General features: G+C 37.3%; 1 protein-coding gene across 8 annotated transcripts in view; it reads right to left on the bottom strand.

Annotated features, from left to right (window-relative positions):
- PARD3B (par-3 family cell polarity regulator beta) overlaps positions 1–13,748 on the bottom strand; it is a 1,165,226-nt gene that overhangs the window by 1,042,238 nt on the left and 109,240 nt on the right. The window lies entirely within an intron of this gene.

Genomic DNA, 13,748 nt, shown 5'->3' with positions numbered 1-13,748 from the left:
GGCTTCCTGATAGTAGATGTGGCCCTGGATAGAGAGTCAACCCAGGGCAACATGGTAGGGAAGAAACCAAGAGAACGATTACTCTGACCATTCTCCCTGTCCTAGGTTTTCCAGTCACAACAGACCTCCCCTCCCCCTCACTGGGTGAACACAATCGGAAGCCAGAGGATAAGAGAACTTGTTGATGCAGTACAGCGGGGTCACCACACTTTCTGGGCATGGACGGTAAAGGGTGGATACAGAAGGACAAACACAAGATACACAACTCAGTCAGTGTAAGAACAGCAGCTACATTTCAGGCCCTGGATTTAGGCAGCCTGCTTTCTCATCTCTTATCTACTACTTGGACATGGCTTCACTTAACCGTTTACATACTGTTTTCTTCATCTGATAAGTGAAGATAATAATAGGACCTACCTTAAAAAACACTGCTGAATTAAATTTTATTATAAATATTAAAATATGTACCATAGTGCCTGGTATAGATTAAATACAGAATAAAAATTATTAATAACAATAACAACAGTTGCTACTTTCATCATTATGAAAATCATATTTTCCTAGAAATTCTGTTCTGCAAAACTTGGTCTTCAACTGACCAGAATACTAGAATATCTGATTTTTATGTTCTTCCCTGCCCTCCATCATAAACGCTTACCTGAATCAGGCTTGCATTCTAAGACTGCAATCTCCACTCAAATAGTCAAGACTTTCCTTTTCAGGTTTCCCAATATCTGGGCCCATACGGTTTCCTAGGCTGTAATCTTTATAGGGACAGATTGCCAGCTCTTTTCTCCCACCAGGCGGCTAGTGGGTGTGAAGTGCCGGCCTTTTGCTTAGCAGCCGAGTGCTTAACCATTGCACCACCAGTTTGCCTCTATTTTCGTTAGCACTCTATAAAATGTCCTTACTATAGCCTTGCAGGGCTGAAAGTAATATCACTTCCAAAGTCTAGTTTACTCTAGATAACAAAATGACCCTTAGTCAAAGCCAGTTTAAATATACCATTTTTTATAGTCAGCAGTAATACCCAACACGCGAAAATCAATTCACCACATTACAGTGCTAGATCACAACTCCCAGGATCTTTATCTGCAAATGACCAGGTTGATTCAGACAAACACTGGAGTGCCCAATGACTATTACATAGTGGTAGAGGATACCTATAAAATCATTTTAACAAACTTGCAGGGCTGCTAGGCAATGTAGGTTCTTTAACGATGTGCTGGAAATGTTAAACTTCCACTTTGTAAGTACCTGAAACACAGTAGGTTCCTAACTAAGAAACGTGGTCACAACATCTTAAATAAAGTATGCAATTCACAATCCAATCTTTATAAACACAGAGACCAATTCCTGTAGCTTTCTAAAGTTTAGATAAGAAAATGCACCATTTGATTGCTAAGCTCTAACTATTATTTGTAAATTCTCGTCGCAGGTTTATTCGTTAACATAGATCACTGCACTTCTACAGCTAGAAACAGATTTTATTACGGGTAATGCCAGACAAAAAAAAAGAGAAATCAACCTGATTTTTACTTTGCCCCCTTTGCATCTATGGCACCTCCTGTCAGGGTTTTCCATTACACATATCTCTTCTGCACATCTCTCTTGCATCTCACTGCAGTAAAATAGACATTCCCCTTTTCAAAGTTCAACGGGCCATGCAAGTTAGAGATTTTAAAGGAAATATTAAACCCCCAACAAATAAATAAGCAATGTGCGTAGAGGAAAATCAAAACCATACCAAATAGAAAAATGAAACCAATTTGCTAAAGGTATCATAAACTGTTACAACTCTCACAGAAAGCTAAGCAGGAATATAAATCAAGAATGATAAAAAATATATATTATTATTTTAACGTAGTCATTTTACTTCCGGGATTCTAAAGAAATAATCCAAAATATGAAAAACCTTATAGGTGGAAAAATGTTCACAATAGTGTTTACAATGGTAAAAAATAGAAAAAATTACTAATTTTTTAATGTAATAATAAGGAACTAGAGTATGCTTTTATCTCAAACATTATGCATTCTTTAAACTGATCATTATATCAAATCTGAAGTATACTAAATTTGGAAGGAAATATAATGAATTGGCAACAATGGAATGTTGTTGTTGTTAGATATGGTTGAGTCAGTTCCGACTCATAGCAACCCTATGTACAACTGAACGAAACACTGCCTGGTCCTACACCAGCCTCACAATCATTGCTATGTTTGAGATCACTGTTGCAACCACTTTGTCAATCCATCTCATTCAAGGTCTTCCTCTTTTTTTGCTGACCTCTACTTGACCTAGCATGATGTTCTTCTCCAGGGACTGATCCCTCCTGATAACACATCCAAAGTACATGAGACAAAGTCTTGCCATCCTTGCTTCTAAGAAGCATTCTGGCTGTACTTCTTCCAAGACAGATTTGTTAATTCTTCTGGCAGTCCATGGCATATTTAATATTCTTTGCCAACACCATAATTCAAAGGCTTCAATTCTTCACTCTTCCTTATTCATTGTCCAGCTTTCATATGCATATGAGGCGACTGAAAACATCATGGCTTGGGTCAGGTGCACCTTAGTCCTCAAAGTGACAACTTCAGTTTTTAACACTTTAAAAAGGGCTTTTGCAGCAAATGTACCCAATATGTCATTTGATTTCCTGACTGCTGTGTCCATGGACATTAATTATGAATCCAGGTAAAACGAAACCCTTAACAACTTAAATATTTTCTCCGTTTATCATGATGTTGTTTACTGATCCAGTTGTGAGGATTTTTGTTGTCTTTATTGTTGAGGTGTAATCCAAACTGAAGGCTGTAGTCTTTGATCTTCATCAGTAAGTGCTTCAAGTCCTCTTCACTTTCAGCAAGGACGGTTGTGTTATCTGCATATCGCAGGCTGTTAATGAGTCTTCCTCCAATCCTAATGCCACATTCTTCATATAGTCCGGATTCTTGGATTATCTGATCAGCATACAGATTGAATAGGTAAGGTGAAAGTATACAACCCTGATGGACACCTTTCCTGATTTTAAACCAGTCGGTATGCCCCTGTTTTGTTCAAATGACTGCCTCTTGGCCTATGTACAGGTCCTACAGGTTCCACATGAACACAATTAAGTGTTGTGGAACTCTCCTTCTTTGCAATGTTATCCATCATTTCTTATGATCCACACAGTCTAATGCCTTTGCATAGTCAATAAAACACAGGTAAAAATCTTTCTGATATTCTCTGCATTCAGCCAAGATCCATCTGACATCAGCAATGATATCCCTCATTCCAAGTCCTTTTCTGAATCTAACTTGAATTTTGGGCAATTCCCTGTCGATGTACTGCCATAATCATTTTTTAATTACCTTCAGCAAAACTTTACTTCTTTGTCTGTCTTAGTCTGGAAGCTCTGTTGAAGCCTGGTCACCATGGGTGACCCTGCTCATATTTGAAATACTGATTGAATAGCTTCCAGCATAACAGAAACACCAAGCCACCACAGTATGACAAACTAACAGATGAGTGTGGCCCCTTTTTACTGGATAAGGGACATGAGGATCACCAAAAACAAGGAATAGGTTTTGATGAAAAAAATCTCCTCTACTTTGATTTTCCTTTCTAAACCCACTTAATAACATTATAAATTAAAATAAAAACATCTTGATTAATATTTATGCCAAACAAATATTTAAGCCAAAGCATAGTTACCTCAAAAGAAGCCTACAAAGGTATATATTTAACTGTAGAGGTATAAGCTTCCCTGTCTATTAAAGAAGATAATTAGGAAGGCTATCATAGCAACTTAACAAAAAGAAAAGAAAAATGTGCCTTGCAAGAGTCAACAAATCTTGGAAAAAGCTAATCAAAAGTCCAATAGTTCAAAGGCTATCTCATTATTTTTAATAAGGTGAGTAAATGACTTCTATTATAATACATTAATAATTTACAAAGCATTTCCACATTACCTTCCATAAAAACCTTTGGAGGTAATTATTACCCCCATTTGATAAAACAAGGAAATTTAGTGATGGGTATGTTGGCAGAGCCAGTTCTCAGCCCAGTACCCCTTCTATCGCTCTCTCGGTTATCTGTCCCTAACACCTCCCTGTAGTGACATGACATATGGAACATTTCCCAGATATCTGCCCCTCATTAGGACAGAATCTGAAGCTCAGTCTTAGTGTTGTAGCCTTAAAAGTTGTGAATCAATGTTCTACCTCTTAAGGAAGAAAAGATAACTTTCCAAAGACATCATGTCAATTCTTTAGAAAACAAGATTTTTTAATATTAGAGGAAAAGAGATACAACTATAAAATCAAAGAAATTAAGTAAAACTGTAAAATCCTACATTTTGCCTGGAACTATCAGTATAAACTCAAGAGGTACATATGTTTGTGTGTGTGTGTGTGTGTGTGTGTGTTTAAGCTCTGGCCACAGAAAACACCTAGACACAACGACCAGCCCAGCAACAATGATCACTCCTAGCACCTAAATCACGGTTTTCAAAGTACCATTTGCCACTGAAACAAACCTGGGCTCCGTGGAGAAACTGCTGATCCTGGACTATGGCAGGAAAAGTACAAGATGAGCCTGGGAGATTCTGTTATACCAAGAGAGTCGTCAAAGACTACTGAGATTCTGTCAACTTAAAGAGGCTCTCACTGGCCAAAGATGGGAAAACTGAGCAATGAGAAAAATTGTTAAACCCATCGTATATGTTTATAGTCACCAGTTCATAGTAATATTTTTTAAAAAGTCACCTTTAAGGATACTAAGAAATCAAGTCATTTTCCTGATAACTAATAAGAAGGGCAAAGAAGCAAGCATTAACCTTGCCTTTTCTGTACAACCTGTCCCTCAGTGTAGCTAACTAGCAAACCCATTGCCATTGAGTTGATTACGATTCACAGTGACCCTACAGGACAGAGTAGAACTGCCCCACAGGGTTTCTAAGGCTGTAATCTTTATGCAAGCAGACTGCTACAACTTTCTCCTGCAAAGCAGCTAGTGGGTTCCAAACTGCTGATCTTTCAATTAGCAGCCAAGGGCTTAGCCACTGTGCCACCAGGGCTCCTTGGTAGCTAACTAGTTAATGAAAATTTCTCTCTTTAAAACTAGCCCAGCTAATAAATAGAATATTACCACTTTATAAACCCCTAAATTCTGTCCTATAGAGTCGCTATGAGTCGGAATTGACTCGACGGCACTGGGTTTTTTTGAATAAAACAACAGATCTAGGCAATGACCATCTATGGCCACTCACATCAGCGAGATAAACACTACACATTATGTGAGTCCTGATGGAAGTACCTATGAAATATTCCTGACCCCCAGTCCCACCAAAGCTCATATGTATTTAAACTTCATTGTCTAAATATTAGTTTAAAGCAATACAGAGAACAGAGAAACACTAAACAATACCACAAGAATACAATCAGGAAAATACCGACGGTAGATAACAACAGAAGTCAAAAGATCCTGTTTCTTCAACAAATAAATTGCAAGGGGGAAAAAAGGCAGGAAAGTAGAACATAAGCATTAAAAGACTTAAGAGGCATGAATCAAATGCAATGTGTGGGCCTTGTTTTCTGATTCAAAGTAACTATGAAAAAAAAATTTGAGGCAGTAAAATTTGAACCTTGATCAATTGATGGTATTAAGAATTTGTTAATTTCCTTAGGTTCGATACTGATATAGTGATTTTTTAAAAAGAATTGACATATTTTAGAAATACAGAAATATGTACCGATAAAATATGACATCTGATACTTGCTGCTAAATAACCCGAGATGTTGGGGGCATAGGTTGGAGTACACGTACAATAATCACGGCCAAGAAGTGAGTACTGTTACAGGAGGATGGTGAACACGTGCACACGTGCTGTATTGTCTGCTTTGCTTTGCTGTGTGTCTGAAATTTACCATACTCCCTACAACATCCTTACTACTATGGTTCTCGCCACACAAACCCTATTGCTCTTGCCTTGTTAAAGCAGTTGTTTAACAAGCACACCTGCTAATATTGCCTAAATAAATAATAAAACCAGTTTGGGTCAGAACTGACCAGGACACTATTAACAGAAAGCATAAAGAATACTAGATGAGGTTTAGTTTACATTGTCTATTCAAATCATGAGTTTAAGAATTTAGGTTCCCATTTGAAGACATGAGAAGTAATCAGAGCAGCAGAATTCCTTATTTCAGGTACATAGAAACTGTTGTTGCTATTCGGTACATTGAGTCGACTCCAACTCATAGCGACTCTCCAGGACAGGGTAGAACTGTCCCATAGGGTTTCCAAGGAGTGGCTGGTGGATTTGAACTGCAGATCTTCTTGTTAGCAGCCTAAGCTCTTAACCACTTCGCCACCAGGGCTCCACATAGAAACTAGGACCATATATTCTAGACCTACAAACTTCATTCTCAAATTTGGAGATATCTTACTATATATATAGTATTAAATATACATCAAGGCTTTTTTGATACATGTGATTATTAGATGTTTCTTGATCATGAAAAAGTCCACAGTGTTTGGGATATAATTTTGTAAGAAATACAGTATAAATTAATATGTTCTTTTTACAGAGAAATTTTCATAAAGTATTATTAACTTAATCCAAAATAAAATTCAAAAAATCACTACAGTTCAGGCAATAAAGCACATTATTAGGCATAATAATAGTATTATATTATAGATCGTATTGCAATAAATAGTATAGATACCATGTCTGGCCTGGAGTAACACTATACAGGTATTATGTATAATTATTATTATTGCTACTACTACTACCACTACTGAGGTTATTATAAATATAATAATACCACTGGATAAACCAGTGATTAGCAAAAAAGAAAACTATGTAGAAGATACAGAAATAATATAGAGAGGTAGATAGATGAATCCACTGGTAGTTCTGAAGGAATGAAAGAAGTGATCAGAGAGGGATTCATCACGGAAGTGATGACTGAACAAGGTTTTGAAAGATGAATTAATCCATGGGGTACTTCCAACCAGAGGCAAGAACACAAGCACAGGGCAGAAAGAGTAAAACAGTTCAGACTAATAAAACTAAACCAAATAAGACATAAGCATTTTCATTAAGTCAATTCTGACTCATAGCAATTCCATGTGACAGAGCAGAACTGCCCCATACAGTTTTCTTGGCTATAATCTTCACGGAAGCAGTATAATCTTTCATACATATAAGGAAATGCAAATAACTGCTGGAGTATGAGATCTAAAAATGTAACATGAGGAGTAAGCAGCTGTAAATTTCTAATTCTTGGAAAGCTAATTTTGTTGTTGTTCTTATTCACAGGTTTTGAAAGGACATCATCTCTCCATTTGAAGATTTCTACAGGATTTCAAAGTCACTATACTTGCTTCTCTTTGAGTGGCTACAAGTTTGATCATCTCTTTTGTTCTGCTGTAAAAGCTTTGGAGGGCATCCAGCTTTATGAGGTTTTTGAAGCAAGTTTAGGCAATGGGATGCACATCCTGTTGGAACTATGAACGGATATTTACTGATTATTATTTCCCCCAAGCTCTTCCACGTAATGTGTTATTGGTAAAGCAAATACCTAACCACCCCTTATCACAAATATTCTATAGCTGTTTACAGTATGCCTGCTTTCTTTCCTCTCCATTTTACTAAAGAAATATGCTTTTAAAATAACGACAAATTTTACCCCTTCTCCACACAAGTTTGTTAGGTCAGGGAGTCAAGATATGGAGCTTCATTCATTCTCCTATCCACAGATGACATTACCAATGCACACTGAAACCTTCAAAGAGTACTGTTCAAAAGCTGTCCCCTAGGCAAATTGATTATTCTAGTAGTTTGAAAATGCATACTGGCAAGAAGGTTTTAGTTATTCATAATGTCTTTTATATATATATATATATATATATATATATACACACACACACTGTTTTTCTCTAAGTTCAACTTTCTCTATCCCTAAATGTCAGATGGTGAAAAAATTTAAGTTACGGATAAATTTTGCATATAGTTGCTTGTGTATTTATGGGAAGTTGCTATCTGGTCACTTAAGGATGCTGATTAAACATCCCTTTATAACACTGCAAGGAGCCCTGATGGTGCCGTAGTTGAAGCGCTTGGCTGCTAACTAAAAGGTTGGTGGTTCAAATCCACCAGCCGCTCCACAGGAGAAAGATGTGTCAGTCTGCTTCCATAAAGATTTACAGCCTTGGAAATCCTATGGGGTAGTTTCTACTCTGTCCTACAGGGTTGCTATTTAGTAAGAACTGACTTGACAGCAATGGGTTTTGGATTTTTATAATACTGCAGGAGAAGAATTGCCCCCAAAAAACTTTTAAATGGCTAAAAAGAGCTCTTTTCCTGCTCTTCTCCTTATCTTTAAGTTTATGCACCTACACATCATCCTTGCATATGTAAGAGATTTTTGTAAAAATATTTGCCCATCCTACTTGCTCACCACCACTATCAACAACAGCCTCCACCACATCAGCTGAACAGACTAAACACCAATTTTACCTTTTTCTGCTAAAGAGAGAAAAAGAAAATGACTGGGATTTAAATCCCAATCTAGATAAAACACTACACACAGACTTTGTAGTGCCATTTCCTTAGTTGATCTTTCTAAGGTAGGGGTGGACAAAGCTAGGTAGAAACTTCCATTGGTCTTCAGAAGGGAGGGTTAAATATTAAAGTCCAATATTTATGCTCATGCCAACAAAGTTTGGCATAGACACAAAGATCTAAATTATAAAATTTGCATACAAATATTAAAATTTCTCAAACCTGTGGTTGGTTGTCAAAGGACCCAACAAAAACCCAGTGCCCTCGAGTTGATTCCAAGGACAACTATGTAAAAATGATAAGACACTATAGTTTCAAATGAAACGCTACTACATGATCTTAAAAAATCATATCCAGGGATTAAAAGCCTGGAATCCCAGGTGCCCATGACTAGGAAGATGTGTAAGCAAACTGTAGCATATTGATAAAAGGAAATAATTCTTAGCAAAAAAAGGGAACTACTGAGACACACAACAATGTGGATCAATCTTAAAAACATGCTGAGTAAAAGATGCCAGACACATAGTATATGGTTCTTTTTTTTTTTTTTTTCCGTAGATCAAGGTTTACAGAACTAGCTTCTCATTAAACAATTAGTACACATATTGTTTTGTGACACTGGTTGCCAACCCCAGGACATGTCTATACTCTCCTCCTCTTAAACTTGGGTTCCCTGTTACCAACTTTCCTGTCCCCTCCTGCCTTCTCATCCTTGCTCCTCGACTGGTGTGCCCATTTAGTCTCATTGTGTTTTATGGGCCTGTCTAATCTTTGGCTAAAGGGTGAACCTCAGGAGTGACTTCGTTATGGGGCTAAAAGGGCCATACTCTCGGGGTTTCTCTGGTCTCTGTCAGACCAATAAGTCTGGTCTTTTTATTTTTTATGAGTTAGAATTTTGTTCTGCATTTTTCTCCAGCTCTGTCCAGGGCCCTCTATTATGATCTCTGTCAAGGGTAGTCAATGGTGGTAGCTGGGCACCATCTTGTTGCACTGGACTCAGCCTGGTAGAGGCTGTAGTACTTGTGAGTGGATGGTTCATTTTAAACGAAATTCTAGAACAGGTAAAGCTAATCTCTGAAGGATGGGTATGGATTGTGAAGGTCCATGAGGAAACTTTCTAGGGTGATAGTCATATTCTAACTCGACAGTGGTTTGGGTTACAAAGGTATACACATTTGTCAAATCTCAACTAATGTACACATGATTTATGTGTTTTATTATTATGTAAATTTTAAATGAAAATGTAAATAAATATCGAACTCTAGTTAATGATCTGCATGCCAAATATCATAAATTTATGTGATATGCATCAAATATAAGATAAATTGATAGAATCTAGGTGTTGGGCATATGAGTAAGCCTATAAAATTCTTTTAACTTTGCTCTATTTTAAAAAATGTCTTTCATAAAATGTTGGGGGAAAAATTTCATCTTCCAAAGGTGGCTGTGGGGAAAAATGAGGAAGCAGATATTGACATATCATACAATTTTACTTATTATTACTAAAAAGTTCAATTGGATTTACGAAAAGTTTGAGAGAAGATAATTTTTTTTAATTAAAAAATACAGAGAACAAATAAATTTACTATAGATGTTCTTTATTTTCTTTCAAAACTTCATAGTTCTGACAACTTTCATTTAAGTTTGTTTTGCTAACATGTAAAAAGCATTTGTAAATCATATTCATCTCCTACCTGTATCTAAACAGCATACCATTATGTCCACATCTCTTAGATTTATAGGCACTTCAAATAGCCTAATGGCAGTATCAAATACTTTCCCTGGAAATATTTTCCGCAGTAGTGGCACTTGAATGTGAAGGCAAAATTCCATTGTTTACCAATAAACAGGCTCATGGAAAGAATAAGACAGAGAAAGACAAGAAATTCACACCAAATACACTTAACTTTTAAAATCATATTCTCTGCAATACTTTTGATGTGGAGGAGAGAATCTAGCAGAAAACTGATTTGCCAAACACATCATATGGTATGGTTTCCTCTCAAGTTATATGAGGGCATGGCAACTAAAAATCTTCTGCCCGAAAGTTTATCAAAACTCACCCAAACTGTCCATCTTTGGGGATTACTGCATCTAATTGCTCACTTACCAAATTATAAGTAGCTCTGTAAAACCGAAGCCAAACATTTCGAAAAATTGTAATTCTTCCAGAAATTGACAAATCTGTTTGTTAGAAATACCAAATCTGCCACTTATCTCACATACAGAAAACTAGGATTTTTATACTTCGTGGTAATGCAAAACAGCATATTCTAAATAAGTAAACCCATTTGAACTTATTTTACTTTAACCATATTTATCATCTCTGCAACATTAAAAACGTATAGGAAAGTAAAATAACACAGCCATAAATAATACATCAGCAACTCCTCACATACTTCTTCCCAAAAAAGAATGAATTTTCATTATATTACAGTATATACAGAAAAAAAAAAAAAACTCTATGCAATGAGTACTCAACAGATTTAATAAAAGCTAAAATCTATAATATAACCTATTCAAAAACAAAGGTCAGATCAGTCTTCGTTAAAAATGTCATTTCAAGGCATGTGTTATAAATATACTTAGAGCTAACAGCAATGTATTGCTTTAATTAGACAGAGCGATTTAATTACTTGGAACGAACAAAGCTGAGACAGGCAAGAGATGTCTAAAAGCAGCTAGCACCAATGTCATCTCTTTTATTTATTACCTTCATTGCTGATTCTTTATCAAGAGACTTAGTGCACTAGGCCTACAACAGCCCTCCGTCCTGGCAGGGATTGTTAACGGCTTTCTACTAAATAGCAGTAGACATTTCTCTATATGGATGGTGGATGGCCCTTTCCATCGACAGTCTTCCTTGCCCCTTCCTGTTGAGAGTTCCCATGTTGAAGAACGGATATCCATGCTTCAGTAGATGGCACTCTTTCCTCTGACACAACTGTCTAACAGGAGAGAGGGAGAATGCAACCCTGGTACCATTCAATAGTTTTTATTTGGATCCCACAACTGTTGTCCTGGCAAAAGGATGCACCGCCATCTTAAACAAAAATGAAGATGAAAAGACAAGCTACATACTGGGAGAAAATATTTACAAGCTACATATCTCACAAAGGACTCACATCTACAATATACAAAAACCAAACCAAACCCGTTGCTGTCAAGTCGATTCTGATTCATAGCAACCCTACAGGACAGAGTAGAACTGCCCCACAGAGTTTCCAAGGAGTACCTGTGGATTCGAACCGCCAACCTTTTGGTTAGCAGCCACAGCTCTCAACCACTAGGCCACCAGGGTTTCCGCAATATACAAAAAACTCTAAAAACTCAACAGTAAAAAGTAAGCAATCTAATTTGAAAATAGTCAAAAGACACGAAGAGACATTTCACTGAAGAGTATACACAGAAGGCAAACCAGCACATGAAAAGATGTTCAACCTCACAAGCCTTTAGGAAAATGAAAATTCAGACCATAATCAGATATAACTACACATTTCCAAGGAGCAGCTGGTGGATTTGAACCGCCGACATTTTGGTTAGCAGCCAAACAATTAACCACTGTCCCACCAGGACTCCACACATTTACTAGAATGGCTAAAAACAATGGCAACACCAAACGCTGGTGAGGATGCACAGAAACTGAGTCTCATATACCTATTGTGGGCGGGAGTGTAAAATGGTACAACTATTCTAGAAAACCGTTCAATAGTTTTCTTTAAAAAGAAAACTTTAACATATGTCTCAGTAATCACACTGTTGTGTGATTTAGCCCAAAGAATAAAAACTCAGGCTCATGCAAAATTCATACTTAATTGGTCATAGCAGGCTCATTTGTAATAATCAAAAACCACAAACAACCAAAATGTTCCTTAATAAGTGTCTTAGGCTGGGTTCTCTAGAGAAGAAAAACCAGTAATGCACATAAATATATACAGAGAGATTTATATTAAGGAAACAGCTCACACAACTGTAGGAGTTGAAACATTCCAAGTCCTTGGATCAGGATAGAGTCCCTTCCCAATTCACGGAGCTGCAGAAGCTGGTGAACCCAAAATGAGCAGGTTGGACAGCAGGGATCCTGCTCAACGGTTGTGACAGTCAAGGAATCCCCAAGGTCAGCTGGCAAGACCGCAAGGTTTCTCCTGAGTCAACTGCAGGGGCTGGCGAATCCAAGATAGGGAGGTCAGGGAGCAGGACTCTTGCTCTCAGGCTGTGAAGATCAAGGAATCCCACGATGGACGGGTAAGCTGCTAGCTCAAGGCCCAAGAACCAGAGGTCAGACAAGAGATGGCTGCTGGATCCAGAATAAGTCAACAACATTTGCAAGGTGAGCAGGAAAAGGAAATAGACAGCGGAAGGTGGAGAGATGAAGGCCGAGGGGGCAGTGAGCCACCATAGGTCCCACCCCTGCCGGCACCACTCAGCAGATTCCATCATGGGGGTGATCACACATCATATTTCAACAGGAAAGTGATCACAACATTATACAACTGCCAAAACACTGAGAATCATGGCCCAGCTTAGTTGATACACAATCTTAACCATCACAATAAGTGAATGGTCAAACAAACTGTAGTATATCCATACCATGGAATACTACTCAGCAATAAAAAGGAAGGAGTCATCAATATATGCAACAACTTGGAAAGGTCTCAATGGCATTATCTGAGTGTGAAAGGCCTATCACAAAAACTCACTGTATCATTCCACTTATGCAACATTCTTGAAACGACAAAATTACAGAGATGGAGATCAGATTACTGATTGTAAGAGGTTAGGGAGGGTGGCTGGTGGTGGGGGTGGGGTATGGGTGTATCATGAGGGAGAGCTTGTAGGTGATAGAATAGTTCTGTATCTTGACTATGGTGTTAACATGAATCCACATATGTGATAAAATAACACAGAACAATGCACACACTTTGTACCAATGCCAATTTCCTGGTTTTGATATTATATCTATTTAAGATTCAACCAATAGGAAAGGCTGGGTGAATGGTATATAGAACTTTTCTGTGCTGTCTTTGCAACTTCCTATGAACCTATAATTATTTTTTAAAAAAAGGTTATAAAAGTAAATAAAAATTACAATCAAAGATTATAGCCACAAACTAATATTATAAAATAAGAAAACTTCACTTATTTGTATTCTAGTAATTCAGGATTCAAGATGAAATTTATAGTCTACCATCTCTG

This window comes from Elephas maximus, chromosome 6 (genome assembly GCF_024166365.1).
Source record: "Elephas maximus indicus isolate mEleMax1 chromosome 6, mEleMax1 primary haplotype, whole genome shotgun sequence".
NCBI lineage: Eukaryota > Metazoa > Chordata > Mammalia > Proboscidea > Elephantidae > Elephas > Elephas maximus.
The sequence above is the reverse complement of the archived record's forward strand: the minus strand, read 5'-3'. Positions and strand labels throughout refer to the sequence as shown.